Source organism: Heptranchias perlo, chromosome 32 (genome assembly GCF_035084215.1).
Source record: "Heptranchias perlo isolate sHepPer1 chromosome 32, sHepPer1.hap1, whole genome shotgun sequence".
Lineage (NCBI taxonomy): Eukaryota > Metazoa > Chordata > Chondrichthyes > Hexanchiformes > Hexanchidae > Heptranchias > Heptranchias perlo.
This window is the reverse complement of record NC_090356.1, coordinates 22,826,909-22,845,627: the sequence shown is the minus strand read 5'-3', so window position 1 is coordinate 22,845,627 and position 18,719 is coordinate 22,826,909. Positions and strand designations below refer to the sequence as shown.

At 42.4% G+C, this 18,719-nt stretch overlaps 1 protein-coding gene across 2 annotated transcripts in view; it reads left to right on the top strand.

The window, feature by feature from the left end:
* The first annotated feature begins 1,361 nt into the window (after nucleotides 1-1,361).
* cdc42 (cell division cycle 42) overlaps nucleotides 1,362-18,719 on the top strand; it is a 34,984-nt gene continuing 17,626 nt past the window's right edge. For both annotated transcript variants that reach the window (XM_067970621.1, XM_067970622.1), the window contains exon 1: nucleotides 1,362-1,452. The gene's annotated coding sequence lies outside the window, so the exon portion shown is untranslated. The remainder of the gene's footprint in view (nucleotides 1,453-18,719) is intronic.

Sequence of the window (18,719 nt, the reverse complement as noted above, 5' to 3'; positions counted from 1 at the left end):
TGCACCACAGTCACAAAGGATGTTATTCATAACTTTGGTCTGAGGCTGATTCAGTGCTGTAAATTGGGTGGAAGCCAGATTGGAAGGATTCAACAAGGGAGCTTAGGTAGATATCGGCATGGAACTAGAAAGCAGCGACATGTTCGAGAACCTTAGAGCGTAAAGGGAGGTTTGATACAGAATGGTGGGAGGATCGGATGTACATGTCAAGGATGGGGTTTTGAGCAGGGAGGAATGACTCAGTTGCCCAATGTGGTACTGAGTTGTTATGATTAAGAAGATCTCAGTTTTTAAATTCCTGATCTGTTCTGAATTAAAGAATCTCAGCCGAAGTGGTAGTAAGGATGCTACAATCAGCCTCAGTAAGCCTGGGCTACAGAAGCACTAAGGGAGCCAAGGTTCAGTTTAAGTCAACTTGATAACTATCCTACAACCCTTGCTGGACAATATGGACATTGAGTGAGGATGCTATTGCCTGGTCAAATAACCTGTCAATGCTCACTGCCCATGCCACTGTTGCCACTTTTTCAGATGAAATCCATGAAACTGGATTATGCAGTTCACAACTGGACTGGTAGCTGTCCCAGTGTAGTTTAACACATGAAGTATGGCTTTTTGGAGATCAAGATACCAGAGGGAGTTTGGGTCATATGCCAGCCAAGTCAATGCCTTCAGGATAGGATGGGAGAAAGGTGAGAGGGGGTAATGGGCAGAGAAATAATTTGATGTCTTTCTTTCATTGACTCTTTGATCAGGTCTATGAGATGAGGTGAGGTGGCCAAGGATGGTGATATTAGAGTGGCATGGCTCAAGTCCTTTAGGGTAGGAAACCTGCCATCCTTCCTTGGTCTAGCCTATATGTGACTCCAGTCCCACATCAACGTGGTTCACCTTAGCAAGCCACTCCGTTGTATCAAACGGCTATTTGCAGTGGTTCAAGGAGATGGCTCACAACCACCTTCTCAGGGCCACTGGGGTTGGACAATAAGCGCTGGCCTTGCCAGCGATGCCCACATTCTGAGAATGAATAATAAAAAGTGCCCTCTGTAGCACAGTAGACCCACCCACCCAGTGGACCATGGCTGGTGGAGACAGGTGCCTCACTCTGTGACTTTCAGGGCCAAGGCCTGGTTGGGGATGTCAGTGCCTGTGGAACTGCACCCCAGCAAGAGGCAGCAGCTTGAGGTGAAGGAGGGGAGGGGAGGGGGGGGGGTGGGAGGAAAGAAGCTGATCCCTGATGAACTCTCTGATCAGGAGGAGGAGGGGGGGGGGGGGCACTTACTGCAAAAAAAAACCCCAGCGCGGTGACGTTTGGCGACGTGCCCTGTGTGTCCGGCCGCAGTTCGAGTCGGCGTGATGACGCCAGCGCGGCGTGCCCCTGCTGTGGTTTAAAGCAGCCGAGGAGACCCCGTGTAGTCGCCAACGCCCGGTGCAGACGGTCGCTCGTTGGGGGTGAGTGGCGGGGTTGGGGGGGAAGAAAAGGGGGAGGGAGTGACCCGAGTTACGGTCCCAGTCAATGTAGTGCTTCGTCTGGGGAAAGCGTGTGCTGCTCCCGGTGGTGGTAATGTCGGGACGGATATAATGGGTTGTGTGAGAGGAGTTTTTGAGGAGGGGAGGGGAGGGGGGGGGGGGGGGGAGAGGCCGGCTTTGCGCGGCCCAGCGGGCCGGGCATTAGCTTCCTGCTACGGGGTTTGGGTTCGATTTACGCCGGGGGGGGGAAGGGGGTTGTTGGGCGTGTACCGCGGAGGAGTTGGTTTAATCCGGCACCTGAGGCCTTTTCCCGAGGGAGGCCGAGCGACGGAGCCGGTGGCTAATGGGAGGCGCGGCGGGATCCGCTACCTGGTTCGTACCCTGTTGGGTAGCGCCTTCCCGGCTCGGGGGGGATTACCCCGAAACCGCCCCCCCAGCACCCTTGGTACCGACGCCGCTTGTAGCCTGGGTGGGGCGGTGCAATCTTTCGGTCGCCCAGTGCACAACATCCCGCAGTGAAGATTCAGTCATTTGCTTTAAATTCGGTGCAAAGAGAAGGATTTGCTGCATTTATTTATGTAGATCCCACCAAATGCCGCAGTTTGGAGGCGGTTTCCTTCTAGGAATTCCAGCTATGATCTGACACGAACAGCGTCCCAGGTTTTAAATATTACTTTCTTAAGCATTGCTATCCGTTCAGAAATAGGTTTCCTGTTGAAGGCTTCTCGGTATTACAAGGAATTAAAGAGGAAGTTAGCGGGTGTGATAGCTAAAGGTTGCTATTTTTTGAATTTAGGCTTTTCTTGGGTGTTTTTTTTTGGAGTGAAATCAAATTTGGGGAGCCATGAATAAATGAGTAGATTTCCTTACTGAGTAGAAGTTATTTTATGTTCAAATGACTGCAGATATTGCTTGATTCTAGTTTGAATTGTAGGCTTATGTTGAATTTAGTTTGGAGAAGATATGATTTTCTGTCAGCTGTTTGAGGATTTCACTGCAGTGAAGACTGCAGGGAAACAGCAATGCTGCTGATAAATCTGGGCAATCCCACTAGTGTTTATAGAATCTCTGCAATTAAATCCAGATTCCAGAAATTGGTAACTAAACAGTGATCCTAATTGCTTTCTGTAAAAGGGCCTCCTTGGTCAAATGTAAACTCTATTGATTCTTGGTGTGTTTTAAGGGGGCAGCTGCTCCTCTGGCCACCATTGAGACACAGTTTGCACCATTTGCTAGATTGTAATGTATTCCTTGAGCAGCTGAAGTCCCCAGTGTTGCTGAGTGAAGTTATAATATGGAAATTGCAGATTTCCTCCTTTGCTGATTCAGAAGCAAATCACCCTTCAGGGTTTGTGGAATTGATGTGCTGAAGAAAGGCAGTAATGTCATAGCTTATTGTACCAAATCACTCAGTAGTATTGGTGAGGTTTGTTGAATCATTCCTGTCTGTGTGATGATTGTATAGAACAGGTTTGAATCATTTCCAGGGCCTAGAATATTTGCTTTTAAAACTATATTTATAGGTCTAGTTTGGAGATAATTTGGTTACAAGTGAGTACATGGGGTGGTGTGACTTTGAGTGGCTAGTGTTGCAGTAACAGGAAGTCTGTAAAACTGCTTCAATAGCTAATCTGGTGTAATCTCTCTGAATCCCCAAAACTCTTAAAATAGCTTGGTGTTTATTTCCATTTATTTAAAAAGTTCTGTACTCTAGAACAGATGTAATTGAGGTCCAAGAATAGCCTAATCAAGGTTACTTTGATATAAGTTTATATTTGAATTTCCTGGGCATTTTCAATTGGAGAGGGAGGAATTTATTCTTAAACTTGGAGTCTTGCAAGTTTATATTCCTGCTGGTTATGTAAATTCTGTATAAACTGTTCCATTTAAGTTAGATATGAGCTCTAGAGCAAAATGGCTAGAGACCACCTCCATGGAACTACTAGACTAGATTTTGTGGGTTAGCAAGTGTGAAAAGCTGTTTAGAAATCCAACCAAGATCCATGAGCATAATTTGAGAGCTGCATGTTGCTTAATATTGCATAAGTTTTCTAAGCAGAAATCTGTAGAATGATACAGCACAGAAGGTCATTTGGCCCATCATTCCTGTGCCAGCTCTTTGAAAGAGCTACCCAATTAGTTGCACTCTTCTGCTCTTCCCCATAGCCCTACATTTTTTTTTCCCTCAAGTATTTATCCATTTCCCTTTTTGAATGTTGTGAAGTGGCCTTGCTCAAAATGTTCCTCCTTTGTTCATTACATAGAAACACTGGTTCTTACAAGAAAATCTTGGTGCATAAAACTTCTACTGGGGCCAAGTTTCTTTTTAGATTGAAATTGAGAATTAATGCACATTTCAAAATGGAAATGATGGTAATTGTACAACCTGGGAGGATGGTACATTGTAATGCTGCCTCTTGGGTCTGATGCTTCTCCTAGATATGAAAGCAAAAATGCAGTATTTATTGCTTGTGTTGCCTTGCGTCTGGCTTTCCGTGAGGAAACTTTGCTTTGTGTTGCGGTTACTTTGTCTTTGCTGAATCTGATTCTAAAGTTGCATCAGTATTTCTTGGATCGCTAGTAGCTTGAAGTCTGATCTTATCTTGTGGTCAATAAGACAATTTCTGTAACTACTTTCAAGTTTTGTTGTAATGTGATTGAATTCATTTTGCATTGGTCTGTCTTCCCAGCTATTAGAAATTTAAGACTGAGCAATAATTAATACTAAGTTATTGCTTATTTCTAATGCTCTACCAGGAACTGATTCCAAAATACCTGGGTAACACCAGGGATAATAAACTATCTACTGCTAGAAAACTCCCAAAATAGGAGTTAGAGAATTGTGCTTGGTACTTTCCAATGACTTGTTTATGGCTAAAGTTCCTGTAATCTCAAATGTAAGCACACAAATTCAACACTTGGCTATAAGCAGGGCTAGTTGAGTTTTGATGCAATACAGTGACTTTGACTTAAGATTACAATTGTAATAACATTTCACATCTCTGCCTGCTCCCTATTGGATGGATTGTTAAAGGAGTTGGATTGTAAACAATACTGATATGGCTGAAAGAAATATAAATGCAAGATGGAATAGGGGAGTGGTATGTGACTGAAGGACACGAGTATTTCACTTGCAGTAAATGAAAACAGGCTTTTAAATCTGCCACTCAATGAAATGAGTGAAGCAGCAATAACTTCAAAGCTGATTTTCTGCACTACTAGCACCAAAATTGAACTGTCCTGAGTCCCACAATGCTTTTGCTGATTATGAAAATAAAGGCGTTTCGTCTCCAGATGCCTTTTTCTGTTCCAATTCCAATGTGGGAATTATGTTGTGAACAGAAACTGATCAGTGCCTCAGCTTTACGTTGTATTGAAAAGGACTATTTTAATGTGACCCTTGTGCTGTTTTGATACTGCAGATTGATAAATTTTCATTCCAGTTAACTGGTTCAAACCAATTAGATTTGCTGTGCATTTCTTTCCTTTGACACTTGTGCTGTTTGCTGACCTAGATTTTCATGGCTGCTACTGTTCTTGGGTGGATATCCTGTCTCATAGTCTCTACCTGTGCATTTTCAGCATTGGCAGTTTCTTGAGCCCATTCAAAGGGTTACCATGAGTGTTTTGCTTAAAGATTCCTTGGTGTCAGGAAATGGATTTCACATACCCCTAACTGCCAGCTTCACATGATTTGGGGTTCTTGTATGTGCTATTCTAAATGGTGTATAATTAGTACCAAGAAAAAATTGGTAGAATGACTGAACTAAACTTCTTAAATTTACTTTGATATCATAGTCCAACAAATGTAATTGTAGGTGTACTGAAGCTTTGTAACTTTGTGCAAATACTACCTTTGTATCTCCCTTGTCTCTTTATAGGTGCCTTAGATGTATGGCACCAAATGTGTTTGGTAAGTTGAGGCCCACCAGGTAAAGCAAAACAGAGTTTCATAAAGTCCTTTTGTTCTGTTGCCTAACTAAAATATCTTGATTCGGTTGCTGAGAGGATGGTCACAATGACCTGTGATCCCCAGAGACATCTTGCATATGTTGGATGCTGTTGGATATGGTCTCAGTCTGCTTTGCCTTGGACATTATGTTGGCATCAAATTTTGATGCAAATTCTTTTCATGGGAAGTTATTTGGATCTTCAGGACCAGGATGTGCAGAGTAAAATCTAATTAGCTGGAGATATGGCTGATTGCAAGGCTGCAATGGTTGGGCACTTCAAAAGTTCCAAATGGCAAATTGTGGGCTGTTAAACCTACAATAGTTATTTCCCACTTTCAAATCAGCATCAGAACTCATGGTAAATGCCTCGAGACTTGTACAGATTTCTCATTTATTGAATTGAGGTGGTAATTGCTGAATATATGCTTGTATGGTTTCTGAAAGGGCCTAATTTATAAATGGGCATCCACAAGATGTGACTAGGGGCAGTTGTTTGGGGGTGGGGTGGAGGATGACCTGAAACTGAGAAGTAAAGGAAGCTCAATCATTAAGCATTGATAAAGGAAAAACTGGCAGAGGGGTTGAGAACCAGAGGACACGGATTTAAGGTGATTGGCAAAAGAAGCAAATGTTCCACAAGGAAAAGCTCTTTTTTAAGCAGTGAGTGGTTAAGACCTGGAATGTGCTACCTGTGAGGGCGGTGGAAGCAGATTCACTGGTGGCTTTCAAAAATGAATTTGATGAATACTTAAAGAGGGGGGGGAAGAGGAAGAGGGGAGAAAGGGGGAAGAGAATTTGCAGGACTATGGGACAAGTGGGGGAATGGGACTAACTGGATTGCTGTTGCAAGAGCTGGCATAGGCTCAATGGTTACAGCACAGAAGGAGGCCATTATGTGAAGCTGGTCTCCTACTCAGTTCCTTTTGCAGTCCCATTTTAGTTTTTTTTGCCATTTTCTCTTCACCTGACATGAAGATGACAGGCAGGAAAAGACTTACTAGTCAATCCAGCCTGTCCCCCCACAGTTGTGATGCTTGTAATGCATACACTCTCCACTCACCTGGAAGCTGTGTAATCTTTTGGTAGAGATGGATAAAACTCCAGGTCCATTCGGTGGGGGGAAATGGAAAATTCCTCTCTCCCTCTTAGGTGATCAAAACTAGTCCATTGGCTCCAATTTGTTAAGGATACATACCCCTTGTACAAGATTATTTCTCTAATCCCATTTGGAAACGGGTCCAGCTCTTGTGTGAAGGAAGTCAGCAACTCAGCATTCATAGCATGAGCTGGCAACCTGTTCCACAGGTCCACTATGCCCTGGGAAAAGAAACCACCTAACATCCAACCTAGTTCTGCCCTTGCATAACTTGTAAGTTTGATCTCTGGTCCTTCCTAACCTATCCAGTTGAAATAATTGGTCTGTATAAACATAGGAAGCACTTCCATTAGGTATCAGATGGTGGTTAGGGGTGGGAATGTTGCCCATCCCCCCCACTGCAAGGAATTGAAGTCAGTTGTAGGATAGCACTACTTCCCCCAGCTAAGATCGCCAGACTGGCAACCAGATCTGGGAATTTTCTGATCGAATGCTTCATCTGCTCACTGGCTGGGGAAGTAATACTGTTGAGAAACTTGGCAGAATGATTTTTTCTAGAAACTGTAATGGTCAGCAAACCTCTGTATAACTGCGTTTGGTTTTGTTGCACTGAACAAATTGTTTTACATTTAGGTCAGAACAAAAAACTTCCCATTAAACATTTTGGGGAACCCAGTATTGGCATAATACAAAATGTCTACCTGTGCTTTTTGCAATGTGAATATTGAATTTATTACCAGGAGGAAAAGCTCCAATTTTCAAACCCACAAATGTTTGTTTAAAAAAAAATTGATCCCTGTCCATTTAAGCTTTGTGTAGAGTAGAAACTGATTGAACTGGTTCAGTTATCGTACAACTACTTTGGTTCCTTGGGGAGTGAGATTTTGGTGCAAAGTAGTCCCATTTACATCTGTTTTGTACAGGCAATTGTTATAATTGGTCCAGTATCTTGGTTCTTGTCACTCATTTGGTTTAAATCAGGAAACTACATAGAAATTTTTGGTTTGCAGATTTGGTTGTGGATTTAACAAATGGGAAGGGCAGCTATACAATAGTTACCTGTTGTCAAAAAGCTGTAATTCATTACCAGGAGCAATGTGGTTGCCTCTTGTATGTAGTAAGGCCAGCAAAATTGTTACAAAAACCCTATAATTCGTTAACTCACTCATCCTATGGTGTTAGTTCCTGATCATGCACATTGTCAACCTACTGGTTATGTACATGCTATAGCAGCAGGTGAACAAAACATTGATGTGAAAGGTACAAGCTATGTTGATATGGCAGTACCTGGGACAGACTTCAGCTATGTTAGCTTTTGGCTATGCAAAATTCACTTAGCTTGAGTGTATGGCATTCATAATGGTGTCTTACTGTAGATGCAGTTGCTATACTTGTGCCAATATGCCAGTTTGATTTTAGTGCTGTGAGCTGAAATGAAGATCAGATTCCTTGATCTGGCTATCTGGGAACTTTTTAAATATTGCAACAGATGAGAATATGAAGTGGTGTCAAGATGAGGCCAACTTGAATCCAGCTTTTAGTTGGCTCATCTGTTACTCAGTCATTGCAATTTCCAAGTAATAGCCCTAGGAGTGCTCTTAATATTGAGCTCTGCCTGAATTAAAGCAAGTATACTCAAGATGGCATAGGCCAATTAAGATGTTCCCTTTATGGATTGACTTTTTTTAGTTTTAGGAATCATTGTGTCCCATGTTCAATTTGTACATTCCATTGCAAAATATGGTGCTGTAGAATGCATGACTTGCTTTGTTGTATGGTATCTACTGCCTGAAATAATTACATGTAAGAACATTTGTGTTCCACTAGTTTTTTTTGTTCATGGGATCTGGGCATTGCTGGTAAGGCCAGCATTTATTGCCCATCCCTAATTGCCCTTGAGAAGTTGCCACAGTGCAGCATTAGAGTGTTGACTGTCTGAACTTTGGTTGTTTGGAGGGAATATTTGGAGCTTCAACACTTGGATGTCCTAGTAGTTAGATGAAGTTGGCTCAATTGATTTGGTTTAATCAATATTAAAGCTTCTTGGCTTAACTATAAATTCAGTTTGATTTATATCGGAGGGGAGGAAAAGAGGGAGGTGTTGGCTTTCCATGAGGTCCCTGGCAACCTGAGTAATACTGGAATCCAGTAGGAAGACCCCCTCTTAATGGATCACCTTGGCAGCCAGCCCTGGACAATCTGGCAAGCTTGCTCTGGAGTTCCATTGGTTGCCTGAGACCCACATGTTAAGAGCTAGTGGCATGCACATCCCACTGCAAAAGCTTAAAGTATTGTACCACTAAATTTTGTAGGACAGATCAAATAAGGAGCTTGTGTCTGAGACCTGCTTAGGACAGTCAACTCGTGTTAATATTGGAATGAATTGACAATAGGTTATTTGGTAACATTTTCAAAATATAGTAGTCTGGTTGAATGTGGTAATTTTGCCCAGTACAGTGCTGTAGTTAAACAAATCAAACTCTTTGATCCCATTAGCTTCAAAATCTGGCCAGTTGGGTTGATCCAGCATCTAAAACACTTTGTTGGCAAAATTCTCCCCCTGAAGCTTTCATGTTTCTATGTTCCTATGAGCTGCACGCTTTCAGGTGAGATGTTAAACTGAGGCCTCATCTGCCCCCTCATTGGTTGAGGCAACTTGCTGTGCCTAAATTGGCTGCCACGTTTCCTACATTACAACAATGGCTACACTTCAAAGTACATCATTGGCTGTAAAGTACTTGGAACATTGAGATTGTGAAAGGTGCTATATAAATACAAGTTTTTTTTATGAATAGGTTATAATTTTCCCAAGGTTAATAAGTGTCCTTTACAGAAAGGAATTGTTAAATGCTTGCTTTTGTGAACAGAAGTGTTGCTTTGCATCTTCCATGTATTTTTAAAGATGGTGGTAAATTGTGTTGACACAGATGAAGAAAATTGTATTGAAGTATCACTTTGTCACTGACTTTCAGATTTTTTGTAGAGTTAGCATTACTTGATTCTCTTTTGTAAGGAGATCATGAATTCTTAAATGTTAAAAATAATGTCATCTATGGCTGCAATGTTGGATGTCTCATTGGGCTGCAGTGGGTTCCATAACTTGTCTGGCTCTTAAGGGCTTACCCTGTGTTGGACTTTACTAGTGCTTTGGTGGTAGCAATGCAGTGGGTGGCAGTATAAACCTAGCTATTTGAAGCAAGAGGGAGCTATCCTTTCTGGTCACCAGTGAGCTAAGTAGTCCAGGCTGCCTGCACAAACCAGCAAGCGAAAGCAGTACTACTGTGAACCAGACTTAGTGCTCGAGTGCCACTCTACTGTTCTGATATTTTAAACTGGCTCATAATATATAGACAAGCTGTTGCTGATTCTGCAGCACTAGAATCTGTTGGTTAATTGGAATATGCCACTAATCACTTAACACCTAAGTGACTGGTATAGGGCTGTGGTTTTCAAACCTTGAGGGATTCAATCAAAATATTGACATCTTTTGTTGTAACATGAAGGACTGTAACTAGCAATGCAGCAATTTCTTTAAACAATCCTATTTACAGATAAGTATATGCTAGTAAACATCAACTTGCATTTATATAACACCTTTAACATAGTAACACTCCCATGAAGTGCCATGGATGTTTTATCAAAGTTTGACAGACACACATGGAGATATTAAGACGGGTGCTTTGTCACAGGAGGTTTTAAGTAGCTTTTTAAAGGGGGAACAGAGGTTTAGGGAGGGAATTCCAGAGCTTGGGGCTTAGGCAGCTGAAGGCATGGCTACCACTGGTGGAGCTTTTTTAAAAATAAAAAAATCTGATGCACGAGAGTCTGGAATCGGAGGAGTGTAGAGATCGTGGAAGGTTCTAGGGCTTGAAGGCCAGATAGGGAGGGATGAGGCCATGAAGGATTTGAAAACAAGGATGAGAATTTTTAAATCGTGGCATCTCTGGACCAGGAGCCAATGTCTCCAATAGTGGAGGAAATTTTTTGCTCATCCAGTACTGGATGTCCAAGCAGTGTGACAAATCAGACAATGGATGGATTGAAGGAGGTTGTGGTGGTGAAGTAGAGCTTGGGTGTTGTCAGTGTACACATGGAACCTAATGTGTTTTCAGATGTTGCTGAAGGGCAGCATGGAGATGAGAAGGAGGGGGCTTCGGAGGTAACAGTGCAGGAGCTGGACAACAAACCTTTTTGCAGTAAGTCAACAAATGATCTGTGAATCACAACTACAGCAACTTGCATTTATATAGTGCCTTTAACAGTAAATTGTCACAAGGTGCTTCACAGGAGTGTTATCAGCAAATAACTGAGGGTCATGGGACCTCCATAAATTCTTGCTGTGCATCAGATTTTCAGGAAGTACAACTAACCAGCCTGCTGTTGTATCAAACTGATGGTGCCATTGTAACATACTTGAGGAAACAGTAGAAGAGTAATGGCTTGCTGTGCTCATGTGCTGAGTTACAATGTATATATTTCTCAACATTACAAGTGAGTACTTCATTGGCTGTGAAATGCTTTGGGATGTTGTGAAAGGCACTGGATAAATCAAGATCATTCTTTGTCATTGTGGTCTGATATGCTGTGCTAACTGCAATAGTAGCTAGGGTTGAGAATGGATTTAAGGTCAAATGGGGTTGCCTTAGAACTGCAAAGTCATTACATCCTTATGAGGTGTAAGACACTGTTCCTTGATCACAGGTCATTTTCACAGTGAACACAAGTTGGCTTTTACCTTCCTAATGGCTGACTGAATGCTCTTTATTTGGGCATCTAATTGTGTGTATGGTAATCTTGTAACAGTACAACTGAGTAATGGTGGACTTGCTGCTTAGCCCAAGTCAACATGTGACAATAAAACCAAATTATTTTGCCCAAGCCTGGCAGTGCTGTACCTAACAATGTTACAGGTGGGTTGAATGACTCGAATCTGCACATATCCTAACTTGCATCAAGTCTTGTTTACCTTTCACCCCTTTGCTCACTGACCTACTTAGGCTTCTGGTCTGGCAATGCTTCCTTTTGTATTTAAAAAAAAATAAAATTCTCATCCTTGTTTTCAAATGGCCTTTGCCTTACTCCTCCCTATTTCTGTAACTTCCTCCAGCCCTATGATCTCTGCACTCCTCCAATTCTGGCTTGCAAATCCCTGATTTTGGCCATGACTTCAGTTGCCTAAGCCCCAAGCAGTGAAATTCCCTCCCTAAACCTGTCTGCCTCTACCCCACTCTTCTACTTTAAGACCCTCCTTTAAAGCATACCTCTTCAACCAAGCTTTTGGTCACCATCCTAAAATCTCCTTTATATGGCTTGGTGTCAGATTTTGCTAATGCTGCTGTGAAGTGCCTTGGGACATTTTACTATGTTAAAGGTGCTATTATAAATGCAAGTTGTTGCCCTGTACAAGTCAGTAGGATACTATTTGCTCCTTGTGGACCTTTCCCAACCACTGGTGAAGGAAGCTGCTTCCTTCACCAGAGTGGCAAACAGCTAGTTTGAAGTAACTGTACAAAGGCCACTTAGTGGGTGCTGACAACAGTCCCACAAAATAACTGGGCACTTTCTATAATAAAAGCAGTCACAAGCTATATTCCAGAATTGCTGTGGAAGTGAATTACAATATAGTCTACACATGGTTGTGCAAAAGAAAAGCAGGAAATCTTTTTTAAACCCATAGCACTTCAGAACAATTCCTACTGTGATTGTTTTAAACTAGCAAGTTCTGCTGTGACCTCACCATTAGTGTGGCAGGTTTTGTCAATTGATACAGGAAAGGGAGTGGTAGATAATGACTCAGGTGCTGTCTAGCTGCTAGTTGCATTTGTAGATATCTGGATCAGCACTGGGATAGTGGCTACTTTAGCCAGAATTCAGGACACTTCAAGCAAGCAGATGTGTTTTTTTGACCAGCCTGTCTAGTTGCCAATGAAGGTACTGGTAGTGAGAACAGTAAAGCTAGTGAATTGAGCAAAAAGGCTGCAGATTACATTTTGTACTGAGCTGGTGTTTTGAGCTCTTGTTCATATACTGAACTACAGAAACACTTGTATGCTATGTTAAGCTCCAGAAAAGTGCTTACTGCTCAGGGAGCAGTAAGCACTTTTCTGGAGGAAGGAGAAAATCTCCGAAAGCTTGTGAATTTAAAATAAAATTGCTGGACTATAACTTGGTGTTGTAAAATTGTTTACAATTGTCAACCCCAGTCCATCACCGGCATCTCCACATCATGCTCAGGGAGAAGTTGAATTTGGAATTAGTTAGGTGCCAGCAGAATGCAAATGAAATCCAGTGACTAGGCTTATTTTTGAAAGGTTTGTTTTAACCCAGTGGATGTAATTTTAAAGTTTGCATATTTGACTTGTTGCCTGTGGCCAAATGGAGGTAAAATTGCTATTTGTTTGTAGATTGGCTTTTTTACCCCCCCCTTCCAGGCTGAGATGTAATGTACTGTGTTTAGGCACACCCCAGTGATTTTTTTTTCAGTATCACTTATGTTTTTGTGCATCATGTAACTGAGATGCAATTAATATTGGTTAATTTGTTATGGTCTCTGCACATATTCTCTTTGGAATACACTTCATCACAGATGCTCAGGGAGACTGGTGTGGCTTAAAGTAAGTTTACATGTGGAAAGTGCATGCACATTTGCAAGTAAGTGGCTTGTCATTGTAGAGCTGAGCCTGTCTGCAGCCAGAACCCAGTGGCAGACATATGTTTCACTGTGGCATTCTTGGGTAAAGAATGAAACTACCTTATTTAGTGGTGGTGCCTACCTCTGCAAAGATAACCCTGGCTTCTCTTCACTACATACCATCTTCTTAAACTCCTCTCCCCTGCCTCTTCCAACAAGTGCAAGGAGCTCATGGACTACTTTGTCACCAAGATTTGAGATCATCCATTCAACTGCCTCTTCTGCTTCCCTCTTCCCATTGCCCACCAAGCCAAACTTTCTTTCCCCTGAACTCATCTTTCTCTAGTTTCTCTCCTATCTCCTCTCTCGCCCCCTCTGGTCTTATCTTGACCACAAGACCCACCTGCTGCTCCCTCGACCCTATTCCCACAGAATTGCTGACCTCTCAACTGGCCCTCCATGTTAGCTGATATTAATGGTTGCCTCTCCTCAGGTACTGTCCCCTCCCCTTCAAATGCTATGATCACCCACCTCAAAAAAAAAAAAACATTCTTGACCCCTGTCCTTCCAAACTGTTTCCCCCATCTCCAACTTCCCTTTCCTAAAGTCTTTGAACATGTTACCTCCCAAATCCCTGCCCATCTTCCCTGCAACTCTGTTTGAATCCCTCCAATCAGGTTTCCATCCCTGCCACAGTACTGAAACAGCCCTTACCAAAATCACAAATGACATCCCTTGTGACTGTGACCATGGTAAACTATCCTTGACCTATCTGCAGCCTTTGACAGGGTTGACCACAACATCCTCCCCTGGCACCTGTCATCCAGCTGGGTGGGACTGTGCTCTCCTGGTTCCATTCTTATCTGTCCAGAGGATCACCTGCAATGACTTCTCTTCCCACTCCTGTGCTGTTACCTTGAGTCCCCCAAGGATCTATCCTTGGCTGCCTCCTATTTCTCGTCTACATGCTACCCCCTCAGCAACATCATCCAAAAACATGTCCGGTTCAACATGTATGCTGATAGCACCCAGCTCTACCTCACCACCATCTCCCTTGACCCCTCTACTGTCTGATTTGTCACACTGCTTGTCCAACATCTAGTACTAGATGAACAAAATATTGGGGAGACTGAAACTATTGTCTTCAGTCCCTGCCACAAACTCCATCCCTCTCCCCTGGCCACTGTCTGAGGCTGAACAAGACTGTTTGCAGCCATGGCATCCTATTTGATCCTGAGTTGAGTACCCAACCACATATCCACCCCATCACCAAGACTGTCTCTGCCCTGCCTCAGCTCATCTGCTAAAACCCTCATCCATGCCTTCATTACCTCTAGAATTGACTCTCCCAAAGCTTTCCTGGTCAGCCTCCCATCTTTCACCCTCAAACTTGAGCTCATCCCAAATTCTGTTATCTGTATCCTAACTTGCACCAAGTCCTGTTCACCCATCACCCTGTGCTTGGAGCTACATTGGCTGCTGGTCCAGGAACACCTGTTTTTTAAAATTCTTGTTTTCAAATCCTTCTGTAACCTCCTGTGCTCTGAGATCTGTCTTCAGCTGCATAGGCCCTAAGCTATAGAATTCTTTTTTCTTTCCCCCCTGCTGCCTCAAGGTGTTCCTTAAAACCTACCTTTTTAGACCCAAGCTTTTGGTCACCTGTCTTAATATCTCCTTGTGTGGCTCAGTGTCAAATTTTGTTTGCTCCTGTGAAGTGCCTTGGAGTTTCGTTAAAGGTGCTATATAAATACAAGTTGGTATACAGCTCCAGTAGCATAATGTCAGTCTGATCCTGATCTTGGGCTCCAATGCAATATAAAATTTCATTATGCATAGTCTCAATGTTAGGGCTGTTAACTGATTTGCAAAAGTTCATTTTCTTGTCTATTTATCTGCCTAATAATTGGGTTCTTGAAGTACTGGATGAAGTTTGCTGCTTTTCAGAAGGTAACTGTATTGGCCAAATGTTTATAGCTCTACCTTGAACAGATTTACACTTTAACCTTTTGGGAAAACTTTAATGAGAAATTTTATTTGCCAAAGGGAATATTGTGTTGCTAGGAACAAGAGTAGGCCATTCAGCCCCTCGAGTCTGTTCTGCCATTGTTAGATCATGGCTGATCTGTACCTCAAGTCCATTTACCTGCTGATTATCCTTATCCCTTGATACCCTTGCCTAATAAAAATCTGTATCTCAGTCTTGAATTTCTATTGATCCAGATTTGTCTGAATGTAATCCTCATTCCCTTCCCCTCTTCACCCCATCCCTGACTGATGTGTTGAGTGGTAGAAACTGCCTTCTTGCAAATAATTTTTTTATTTGTTCATGGGATGTGGGCATCACTGGTGAGGCTGGCATTTATTGCCCATCTCTAATTGCCCTTGAGGTGGTGGTGAGCTGCCACCTTGAACTGCTTCAGTCCATGTGGTGAAGGTTCTCATCATTCAAGAGGTGACTGGCAGGCTGTTGAATTCTGGAGGATGGTATAGCTGAACTGGCCTTATGCAATTTACAGCAGGGGCCACTAGGTAATGTGACTGGAATCCTGTCTTTTCCTTCATATACTTAACTAGGGGTACTGAGTAATTGCAGCACCTTTCCCACTGCTGATTGACATTAGCTAATTGCAAACTAAGAATCAAATCTGTGGCTTCTCTTCAACCTCCCCCCCCCCCCCCCCCCCCCCCCCCCTCTCTCTCTGTTTATACCTAGCTGAGGTATAGTTTCACAAGTGCTACTAACATTCTGCTGTAAGCTTGGTCTTTGACAGTGAGTAGTGATGGGCTATTTGAAGGAGGGGTGGCACCAACTTTGCACAAGCCTGTGCTCACCAATGCTTCATGTATCTTTCCAGAACAAGTTGCTGGATGGTAGCCTGGAGCAGGAACTTTGGCTTTCTACCATCAGACATAGGACCTCTGTCTATTTAGCTGTGCTACTCATGGGATAAATTTGCTGAGCCACCAGTGAGTCTAATTTTCTACTCTGTGGCTTAGTGCTACCACAGACTATGCTTTTGCCCATAAGCCATTGAGAAGCTAGTTCATTTTTAATAAAATGTCTCTTGCTTGTAGTTGGCCAGGACAACATAGGCTGTTAAATTGAAACCCTCCCAAAAGAATTTGAGATTGCTTTCACAATGTAAGCAGAGAGCTAACAGACGTTCAGAAATAATGAGTTGGGTTGTGGTCAGCAAAGTCAGTTCTGTGTTCAGAACCTCTAAGTGGTACCTTGGCTTAGTAAAAGTTTATATGACTAGTTTTGGTTGTGATCTAAGCTTGGTTTGAGGATTTTTTCATTCTCAAGATGTGAGCATCACTGGCAAGGCCAGCATTTATTACCCATGCCTAGTTGTCCATGAGAAGGTGGTGGTGAGCTGCCTTGAACTGCTGCAGTCCTTGTGAAGGTAATCTACAGTGCTAAGTAGGGAGTTCAGGATTTTGGCCCAGTGACTGAAGTAATGGTGATTATGTCCAAGTCAGGATGGTTGTGTGACTTGGAGGTGATGGTGTTCCCATGCACCTCAGACTTGCAGAGAGGGTATTATTAACCAGGCTCTTATGAAAATAAAAATGAGAATCTGAATTCTAACATTTGCTTTTGAAATTGGAGGTTGTATGGTGAGTTGCTGAGTCTGGCAATAAAGAAAGTTCCCAAACCTCTGTCTGAAGATATTTTTTATTGATTGTCTTGTGCACTCAATTCCCTTGCATTGTTGTAGACTCCAGACCCTTGATCTTTGTTTATACAAGGTGTTTGTGATGGCTTTTGTTTGGGTGATGTGGGTAGGAGGTATTGAACATGTATAAAAGTACCTCAGCCCTTCCCAAAATACTCCTGTAGCTCAGTGTGGTTGTTAGAAGTTTTAGGGCCTTGTGTGCAATACTCCCGGTCATGCTAGTCACTCCTGTAAACACTGAACATTTGTGTTGCAAATGTGTCTGCAATCTCATCAAAGGCAGACCAAGGAAACACTTGAGGCCAGATGAGTTGTTCACCTGCTTTTTGTTTTAACATGCAGCAACAGTTATGATTGGACATGCTTGCGTCAATCATTGCAACTTGCCTTTGTGTACTACAGAATGAACACACCCCCATATCAGTGGGCCATCTTACTTGATTAAACATTTTAAATTGTCCTCTTGCATCTGAGTCTGGCAAAAGCTAGTTCATGCAGCTTTGTTTCCTAAATTGCTTATTGTTTAGTCTTCTGGAGAAAAAAATTCCTAAGTGTGGTATTTAGGCACTTTTTGCTTACTTTTTGTTCTTCAAAAAAAAATTTTTCAAAACCCCCCAACATGTAACTAGGATCTCTTATCCAATGCTTTTTTGGGGAGGTGTAAATGGGCAAAAATCCCAAAATGTGATAACTGTCTTGAAATTTTGAATTTTTTTTGTGCTATTGGCTACTTGAAGTTAGAAATGCCTTATCCACTTAATGGATGTTGTGCAGTAAAATAATGTAGGTGACTGGCACTGTTCAAACATAAATCCATATGGTTATAAAATTGATCAGAAATCTTGCTGTGACGTTTTTTAAAAAACCTACAAGACAGTAGAAATTCTAATATGCTGCCTCTTGTGCATAGAAAATAAGAAACTTGAAGACTATCGATAAAGGTGGAACTTGTCATATGATTTAATATGCTTATTACATGGTACTGAGTGGCTGGTGCCCATTTCTAAACTAACTTTCATGCTAAGGTTTGAAGTTGCTGACCTGATCAACCACACATTGTTTGAGGAAATCAACTCCACTTATATCTACAATTAATATTCTCTCCTTGTTCACTCCCTCTTCCTTCTCACTAAAACAGTTGCTGTACATTTTATCTAGAGGCTTGTGCCAGGGTTAGGATGTTTACTTGTAAGATGGTATCGCTCAAGCCATCTGGACTTTTCCTCAGCCCTGGTATTGTGTTGTACACTTAAAATTAAATCCTGCTTTGGCACATCCACACTAAATGTCCTCTTTTGAAATTGGAAGCAGACATCTTAAACTGTTCTTGCTGTGCAGCTTGGCTATTCTGTCCCAGCAGCAAATGTGGATGGGGAGTTTGAATCACTTCCCTGTTTCATTCTCTCTAAAATGGGTGTTAAGTAAAATGTTCCTAATGAACGAAAACTCTGCACATGCATGCATTTCTATAGTGTTCCAGATGGATAATTTAGTAGATTTATTAATGGATACCTTTGCCACATCAGACCTGGTATCTAGTGACAGCAAGTGACCTTCATTCCATGTAGCTTTAGCCTGCTCTTGCAACTCGTGTGCTAAGAATTGTTTTAAAACCAGATCTTGCCAGCTTATGGGTTGCAACCAGCTTGGGTTCACTCCATGGGAGTTGGTGCCATGAGCACAGGTTTTAGTGCAGTATAAAATCAGCTTGAGGTTTATTTCTGGCACTTTCCCTGTAACAGTAAGGCTCTGTGGGGGAAGTGGCTATTAGACATGATTGAACAAGGTTCCTGCTAGAATGTGCACCCATCAGAGACCAGGTGAGAGATAGTGGGCACTTTCTATTGGAGGGGAAGTGAATTGACTAGCAAATGACAGCAACCTGCTGG